Genomic DNA, 10,237 nt, shown 5'->3' on the forward strand with positions numbered 1-10,237 from the left:
ACCCTCGCCCTTCATTACCCCCACTCATGTCCAGGCTGTTCATGTAGATCTCATCCATTTCTCCATCATTGGGTGATCCCCGTGTCTTTCTTGGGGTCCCGTTTTCCAGGTAGCCTCCCTGGTGATGTGAGTAGCAGACAAGTCATCCTTGTTCCACATCTAGTATCCTGCTATGAGTGAGTACATACCATGTTTGTCTTTCTGAGTCTGGGTTACCTCACTCAGGATGATTTTTTCTAGATCCATCCATTTGTCTGCAAACCTCATGATGCCATTGTTTTTCTCTGCTGAGTAGTATTCCATTGTGTATATGTACCACATTTTGTTTATCCATTCTTCAGTTGAAGGGCATCTAGGTTGTTTTCATGTTCTGGCTATTATAAACAATGCTGATATGAACATAGCTGAGCAAGTGATCTTGTGGTATGATTGGGCATTCCTTGGGTATATGCCCAAGAGTGGTATAGCTGGATCTTGGGGGAGATTGATTCCCAATTTTCTAAGAAAGCGCCATATTGATTTCCAAAGTGGTTGTACAAGCTTGCATTCCCGCCAGCAGTGGAGGAGAGTTCCCCTAGCTCCACATCCTCTCCAGCATAAGGTGTCTTCAGTGTTTTTGATCTTAGCCATTCTGACAGGCGTAAGGTGGTATCTCAGAGTTGTTTTGATTTGCATTTCCCTGATGATTAGGGATGTTGAGCAATTCCTTAAATGTCTTTCGGCCATTCATTTGAGTTTCTTCTGTTGAGAATTCTCTGTTTAGTTCTATAACCCATTTCTTAATTGGACTGTTGGGCATTTTGATGTCTAAATTCTTGAGTTCCTTATATATTCTGGATATCAGTCCTCTGTCAGATGTGGGGTTGGTGAAGATCTTTTCCCATTCTGTAGGCTGTCGCTTTGCCTTGTTGACCATATCCTTTGCTCTACAAAAGCTTCTCAGTTTCAAGAGGTCCCATTGATTGATTGTTTCTCTCAGTGTCTGTGCTACTGGTGTTCTATTTAGGAAGTGGTCTCCTATGCCAATGCGTTCAAGACTACTTCCTACTTTCTCTTCTAGCAGGTTCAGGGTAGCTGGATTTATGTTAAGGTCCTTGATCCACTTGGACTTAAGTTTTATGCACGGTGATAGATATGGATCTATTTGCAGCCTTCTACATGTTGATATCCAGTTTTGCCAGCACCATTTGTTGAAGATGCTTTCTTTTTTCTATTGTGCACTCTTGGCTTCTTTGTCAAAAATTGTATGTTCATAGGTGTGCGGATTAATGTCAGGGTCTTCAATTCGATTCCATTGGTCCACATGTCGGTTTTTATGCCAGTACCAAGCTGTTTTTATTACTGTAGCTCTATAGTAGAGCTTGAAGTCAGGGATCGTGATGCCTCCAGAGGTTGTGTTATTGTACAGGATTCCTTTGGCTACACTAGATACATTTCTATTGGGTCCATTTCCTTCTGGGCTTTCATTGTTCCACTAACTTATAAACTTTGAAGTCAGACAACAGAACTTTCATTATGTATAACAGTGTTGATTCCTGACTTGATCTAGCATTCAATATTTCTGTTTCTTCCCAGCCAAAGCCTATATCTGGCAAGAGAAGTTTGGGTACTAGGAACTTGATTTGGGATTTCCCTTCACCTCCAGCACACTCATTTCTGACCTTCTAAAGATTCAAAGGCGAGTGAATGTAGGGAAAGATTATAATCCTATGTACTGAACAGCGGGGTCTCCTGGCATTAAACTCTCTGCCTGGCAGATTCTGTAACTTGTGTTTTCTGAGGACTTTGTGAATTCTTCTGGTCTGCAGTGTTATTTTGCCGAAACTCCATGGCTTCTATGTTGTATTTCATTTTCCTTGCTTGTCCTTCTCAGCTCCTAACTTTTCTATGCTCATTCTTCTCAGGCTTCTTTTAGAATCCATCATCCTACTGGGTAGTCTTCCTCCTCGGCAACCCAAAGCTATAGGAGGGTTCTTGTCTCTAAGACAGCCCACATCTGGAACCTAGGAACCATTTCTTCCCCACCTACTCACTTTAGACATACAAATCCAACATTAACATGGACTGTTTGTTAGTTTTTCAGTCAGAGATGAGTGTAATCATTAAACGGAAAGAGCTCCTTCCGGGTCACCGGCTTTTTTTTACTTTATCAGCCATGAATATGATATTCCAAAAAGGAAGATGGAATTTAAGTCCGCTCTTCTCACTAAGCATGAGACACTGACACCCAACCCAACTTCTGAGATAAACATAATCTTAGATAAACATCTGATAAAAACCGCTGAACAGCTGTAGCCCTGGTGCTTGGTAACCTGAAGAGGGTTGTGAGTTCCAGGCCAGCCTTGACTTCAAAATGAGACCCTGCCTAAAATAAAATGGTACTTTAATTTTGAATTCTTATTATGTTTCAAATTCCAAAGAAGATGAGTTTTCAAGATTCAGATAACTAAGTCCTGGGTGTAAAATTTTTATGCTGTTTTTATATTAGCATATACTAATTATTTATAATAATATGTTTCTTTGGGACTTTTTTATGCACATACATTACGTAGCTCTTTTTTCTTTTTTTAAACTTTTTTGAGATTATAATATAATTACAATATTTATCCATTCCCATTTTTCCCTCCATACCATTTATTTACTCTTCCTTGATCTCTCTCAAGGTTATAAATTCATTTAACACTAATTGCTATGTCATATAAAATGTCTATGTATATACATATATATTCCCAAATATAACCCATTAAGTACATATAATGCTGTGAATTGTATGGCTCTTCCAGACTGGTTCAACACGTGCTTGCTTTGGTGACTTTCAGCCTCCTGGGTTTCTGGTGGTTGTTATTTGTTTGTGGTTTTGCTTTGATGTTGTTCTTTATATTGTCTGATCTGATTGTGTAACTAAAGTTTTGTTTTCATTCTAATTATGAAGATAAAATGCAGACAACAGACCATCATCTCCATAAGAGAACAGTAACAAAATTACATTTCATGCTTTAAAAAATTCTAGTAAGCATGTTTTAATCTCTTTCTGTAAAAATGATTTAATTATATCACATAAATAAACATTTTTGAGTATGTGCATATCAAAATTCCAAGAACAAGGCAATATTAAAACAAAACCTGACTTGGTTTTCTTTACTTTTTCTTAATTAATTAATTTTTTATTGAGTAGGAATTATTTTTTGAATAGGTCAGTTTAAAATTTTTGAATGAGATCTTCCATATTACAACTCTGGAATCCCAGCCCTTGGGAGGCAGAAGCAGGAGGCTTGCACATTCAAGTCCAGCTTTGACTGCACAATAAGATTCTGTGTTGTATGACTTTTTCTGGGGAGATACAAACAGATGTCTATTTACCTCAGCTAGAACATCACAATAGGTCAAAGCCATGACTCCCCTCAACTTTCCTTTAATGAACCAGTATGGTTATTATAGTTACCTACAGGAGTGTGGTGGAGGGCTCATTTTCAAAGAAGAGGACACAAAGGCAGCTACATTTCTACAAGCCTAGTGTGGCATGGATGACCAGTCGTGATCCATTCCAGCACAGACCACATCTTAAGGAAGCTGCATCCTGGAGCTCCCTGTACAACTTGCATGCAGTTTTAATATCAGAGTCTCTTTCTTCCAGAAATCCTTTATTGCTTTAAAAAGTAACCTACCTGAGATTAAGAGATTATTCGGCAGGTAAGAGCACATCCTCCTGTTGCGGAGGACCAAAGTTTGCTTCCTAGCACAAATGGATCACAAGTCACTCCAGCTCCAGAGGAGAAGACACATATACTAGGGTGTAAATACCCCCTCACATCACAACACTTAAATAATAACACAATAAAAAAGTAGTTGTCTATAATCTTCACAAGAAGTAGGGTACCATCTCTTCAAGGTAGGCATGCTTGGTGGCCAAATAATTAGTTGCTTAGAATCTTGGATCCCTCCACACATTTGTGCCAGAGAAACTCTTATCGCCATAATAGAAAACTCTATTATGGAAATAGTCACCCAGAGAAGCATATCATAAGCAGATATATTTTGTAGCACATTTGTTCTGAAACAAATAAATATGAGGATGGGGTGGTGAGGCATGAGGTGGAGGAAAGAGTTATTCAAAACTAACGATATTTGAAAAAGACAAAAAGAAACCTACTAATTTATAGAGCAACTAGAAAATATAATTAAAATAAAAACAGTTTGATTGGAAGTGTCTTATATGGTTGGATAATATGGTTGGGTTATGACTCTTCTTCCAGAAGCCAGAGGTTTTTAAAGAAAAACTCCAGTGATAGCTGTGGGATAATTTTTATGTGTTATTGTCCCAGAAAGGCCCCATAACTCCTAAAACAACATACACTGTTTTCATTGTTCCTTGTCACTCACCAGAGCTAGATGGGAAGATCCTATTGCTAAAGACTCTACATATTTGGATACGGGACACATAGTTCACAAAGAAAAGACGGTGGAACTGAGCTGGAAGCTGTCTTGCTGCTAGTCAGTTCTCATGGTGCTGGAAGGTGCTGTGCAGGCTGGTGCTGGGAAGAAAAGGCATCAGCAGCCTTACCTGTTTGTGCATCATGCATGCTACAGTATCAGCCTGTTACACAAAGATATGCCTGCTCATAGTGCTTGTCAGAGATGTAAATAAAACATCTTGGTCTTGAGGCATGATTCATGAGAGGGAATAAATATTGAGTTCTACAACTTGGTCAAAAATCTATGGCTAGGACTGTCACAAGCTCTAGAGGGGAACCTACTACTAATGTTTTGTCAAGTGGACATGCGTTATTCAGGGTTACTATTGCAGTGATAAAACACCATGACCAAAAACAACTTGAGGAGGAAAGGGTCTATTCGGCTTATGCTTCCTTATCACTGGTCATCACTGAAAGAAGTCAGAGCAGGAACTCAAGCAGGGCAGGAACCTGAAGGCAAGAACTGATGCAGAGGTCACAGAAGGGCACTGCTTTCTGGTTTGCTCATCATGGCTTGCTCAACTTGCTTTCTGCTAGAACCCAGAACCTCCAGACCAGGGGTGTGCTCACCCACATGGGCTGTGCTTTTCTCCATCAATCACTAATTAATAGCCCAAGAGCTGGATCTTAAGGGAGCATTTTATCAACTGACATTGCCTCCTTGCAGATGACTCTAGCTTGTATCAAATTGACATAAAACTAGTCAGCACAGGACATGTAATCAAAGTATCTTCCAAATATAATATCCATGTTTACATCTATACATCAATGATACTGTAAGACTTCATCTGAAAATCTTTTTGCAGTAAGCAACAATTAATACAGATATTCAAAACTGGTCAAAATGCTGAGAATAAATATCCAGGCCTAAATGGGACATCAAAATTATTCCTTTGAAAGACCGGGAAATATTGTGAATTAACCTGGTGGGAAATTGTAAGAGTTAGAGGATACAGAGTTGAAAAGTGGACTATACGGTACAAAAGAAGTTAAAGAATACTGAAACGCAACACATAAATCAAGATCAACCTAGTACACTATATGGCAGATAGAATTGCTTCTAGCTTGTGTAATATGTCTTTATAATAGCTATAGGTAGGATTGAAACAACTGTACTGATTAGGCTTAACATAACTGAAGGGAAATAACACAGCAGCAGAGGCTCTGTGTTCAAGTCCTATGTAGCAATGACAAGTGAGATAAATATCAACATCATGATAGATGAAATGAAAGTACTAACAGGAAATGATACATAGGTGAATAATGAAAAATCTGTGATATTGCTAGTATATGTTATGAAACATGCAAATTTTATACTATCTCAAGTAATGAGAATTTAATCAGCTAAGGGAAATGACAATCTCCCATTATCTTCCATATATATTTAAGTGTATTTGTATACTAATATATTTAATTTTAATGATCTTATAAAAATTAAACTTTATATAGTTTGACATATATTATTATCTATTTGTCTAAGTATATATGTAGGAGTGTTCACCTAAAATGTGGGTAGAGATTTGCTTAATTTTATGGAATATATTAATCCATAGGAATTAACATTTTACAGTAAATAATATTATGGCAAAGCTTATGATAAAATAAAGGTGCTTACTATTTCTTTCTTATGTCTTCTTTTTCTAGCTTTGTGAATTATCTCCTCTTCAAGTCATTACAAGGAAAATATTATAACACCATAAAGAACTTTCTCAACAATAAAGAAGAACCTACCAATTTACTACAGCATAGAGTTTCTGTAGAGGAAAAGGGTCAAGTAATTTTAAATAGCATGAAAACATAGTTACGTACACAATTCTTTCCAAAAATCTCTATTTCATTGGCTTAAAGCCTTTCTGCAGATGCATAGACATAAAGATAATGAACAAATCTGGCATGTGGCATAAGAATCTAGTTGAAGTCATTAAAGGACAGTGAGAAATGGGACTGAATACCCACCTATAAATAACACTGTGAAAATATAACTAAAGGATCATTGCATCCTTAGGGTGAAAGTGCCTCCCCTTAAAGTTATAACTAAGACACTATGCTATCATATTGTGTTCCTTCTCAAGCATCCTAACTTAAAATAGCACCAAACATTCTATGTCTAAGTCACATTCTCAAAGTGTGTTATAACATTTTTTAAAGACTTGCTTTATTTTAAAAAATGTGTGCATGTGTGCATCTCCCCTGCCCCCTGTGTGAGTACTTGAGTGCAGGTACCTGTGGAGACCATAAAAAGGTCTCAGTTCCCAGGAGGTGGAGTTACAGAAGCTATGAGCCACCTGATGTGAATGCTGGGAAGTGAACTTGGTTCTTCCTGAAGAATAGTACATGTTCTTAACAGATTAGCCACCTCACCAACTCCTCATGGTTGTTCTTAATATAGCTCCTTAAGAAACCATAGCAAAATATTTTAAAACAACAAAAAGTTTAAAACTAGTTAAAGTTGCATTTAGAGGAGAGGAGTTATATCAAATCTTCATAGCCTGACTGCTGACTTTGCATCCTGCACTGTACAGAAAGTGGTTTGTGATATTTGGTCTCGATAGTATGATTTTATTAGATACCTGGCTTGAATACCACAGAAAGGCCTTGTTACCTCAGACTGTGGAATAATGATTTGTGATTACAATGTTCATATTTATAAAATCCACTTTCAAATGTTGCCAGTATTGAAGTTATTGTGCGTTGTAGAATAGAATTCTTAGTATGTAAATTTCAGAAAAATGGTGATATAAATCTACTTTTAAATGATTTAATAAAATGAATAATAGTAGAGAAAAGGCATCTGCTTGCAGCCTGTTGGTGCTGATCCTGAAAATGGAATGTTCTCAATGAGATTAATATCATCTTATTGATAATCTGTAGTGTCTGAGAAGAATTCTTGATACAGTGTTCTGGAAAGATTATTACATATATCAATAGGGAACATTACAATCTCAACTGTTTAACTTCCATCTTTATTTCAAGTCCCTGAACATGTTTTATGTCTGGCCTTTAAGTTAGTAACTGGAAAGAGCACATGATCAAACTCCTCTTTAACTGACACTATGCTGTATCTGCTTTGCCATAGCATGTTAGTAGAAAAGGGTCATTTGCTTCTGCCGTTGAGGGCCTCTGACCATGTGTATCTTTTTGCACTCTCCTGAGATGCATTCAGAGGGGTCAGATGCTGAGCACACAGACTGATGGCATGAACCAGGTGTGAAAAACGGAGGCTGCTGGTACAGTTGAGCCCTTGATGCACTGGTTATTTCTGTCAGCTGCCATGGTTAAGTATGCCACTTGTTCTAAGTCATTCTTTCCCAGAAGGCTCCTGGAGGATTACTTTGTGGTTCTTCTTGACACCTTTAAACTTTCAGTAGCCATTATACTTACACTTTTTTTTTATCCTGTCATAACATTTTCCATCAGAATTATATTGATTTCTTTTGTGAAAAATATAGTAATCCTCACAGCGACTGAGTTTTTCTATTTCTGCCAGAAAGAAAACTATTAAAATGCTTACACGTCTCCTTCCAACTGATACTATGCATTTAAAATGCTTTTGTGATAATAAATACCACGCAGACATATGTATCCAGTAAAGGCCTTCCATTTTTATGACACTTGCTTCTCAAGAGCAGACATATTCTTTAAAGAAAAAAAAGTAGCTAGCTTTGCATTGATTGACATTTGTTTACTTAACTCTCTCCTTTTGAAAGCCTGCACACCTATTTCAACCTTGAACAGTTTCCAACTGTGGTATACTGGAACATTTTTTCATTTATTAAGTTCAGTGTTGCCAACCCAAACAAAGTATAATCAGCGATGATCCGAGCAGACCAAGCTGTCTAGCACCATACAATGTATCTGCATACTAATTTCCAAATTCCCTCACATTTCCAGAGAACTAATGGGATCATTTTCATTCTGTTACAGCAACTCAACAGTTACTGAATCACCATCTGTGTTTTCGTTAACCTGAATCAGATATGAATTCTGTTATTGCAAGGTAGAGCAGCTTGTTTAATGATTCTTAATCTTTTCTTTAATTAAATCATGCAGCCAACCTGAAAAATCTATCTTAATGCAAATTAGGAGCTTTTTTGGCATTCGCTTACAGTAATGCACTAATAAGGTTAATTTATGAAGGTTCTCTTCCAGTCTGTACAGATGATATTTGTTCACTGCATATTTTTAGCATATTGTCCCTTTTTGTAATATTTTAAGTAATAAAAACATAGTTATTTTTCACTTACACAAATGAAAGATAGTGTAAGCAGCACTCTCTGCTAACCAAAACTAAGTATGAAAAATAGGAAGACTCTTAGGTAACAGGAGGATTCAGTTTGCTGAATTTCAAATGCTAGTTGTCTGGAGATAACTGTCTCTCTCACCATTTTTGGTTCCGAAAGTCTGAGAGTGGAGGGAACTCAGCAATGTGATGAGGGGTTCCTTGAATTATTTTTTATTCTTCTGAATATGAGTTCAGATGAAATATAGACAAAACATCACAAATAATCCCACCAGAATTTCAGTTAGGTAATTACTGCTAATTACATCTTAAAAATCCCCAAATTTCTCCTTTTCTTAATAAGTACCATTTTCAAATAGGCATTGTATTTAATATTCCTTATGGTAGCTGTCATGTTGTGTATGATAAAAAATCATTGAGATGGAATGTATGATATGTCATACAGATAAACCAAATGGCATATAGTATAAAGTTGTGGGATTAAAAGTGAACCAATTAAGAATAATTCTAATCTTATAGTCCCAACATTTACATATATGTTGTTTCCCTGTGATCTTGTCTCTAATAATGTGTGACAAAAAGACTCAGGTCACAATGAATTTGCAATCAGCAGTTGTATTTTCTGTATTTCTTTCAAATCTAGAGGTCTCATTTGAATAAATGATGGTACAGATTATTAAGAAAAGATAACTGATAACATTATATATCTGTTGTATAAGTGTAAGAATTGATTGAGAGCAATACGTTCACATGACTATAATATAAGATAGGAATATGAACAATATACAACACTTGCTCTTAAAAACTTCAGTATTTATTGCAGTGGATTTTAGCTGCACTCTTGTGTTCCAATGTGGTTTTCAGTCATGTATCAGCATTTCTTAGAGCATTTATGACTCCCTTATAGTTTTTTTTCCCCAATTTTCATGATTTCTCTATAGTTCAGTGGTCATTTAGTAGAAATGGATGAAATTTTCAATAAGATTATTAGTAATTGTCTTCTATACCACACACTATGAAACAGCCTGTACTAGGATGTTTTTAACTGATGGAGTAGAATTATGAACTATATAAGATTTTTAAGTTAAACTCATTATCATTTCTATTTCTATGACATGTAGTCTCAACTTCTAAATAATTACCAGATTAAGTGTATTTTAATATTACAATATGTTTCTTTATAACATAACCAGGTATTGATTATTTTCAAAATACAATCTTCAAACAGGTTATTTTCTATTACATGGAAATGAAAGTTTAGAAAAACCACTTTGGCATATTTCATTATGGATTTCTGAAGTATGAGTATGTCATCTATCCCCAAAAGCACTGGGAAACTGTGTGAGTAAAAGATGAGTGGTATGGCCTTAAGAACAGCAATAAATTGTAAAAGATGGTGCATTGGTTATGACCAACCCCTTAAGCTTCCTTCCATGACACACAGTATAAATATATGCAAATCTTGACCCATAGCTTTATATCTCCTTGACTCTGAAAAGATCAAAACAAGCTGATAAATGGAGTA

Source organism: Peromyscus californicus, unplaced genomic scaffold, assembly GCF_007827085.1.
Source record: "Peromyscus californicus insignis strain IS unplaced genomic scaffold, ASM782708v3 Scaffold_7__1_contigs__length_154581171, whole genome shotgun sequence".
Classification (NCBI taxonomy): domain Eukaryota; kingdom Metazoa; phylum Chordata; class Mammalia; order Rodentia; family Cricetidae; genus Peromyscus; species Peromyscus californicus.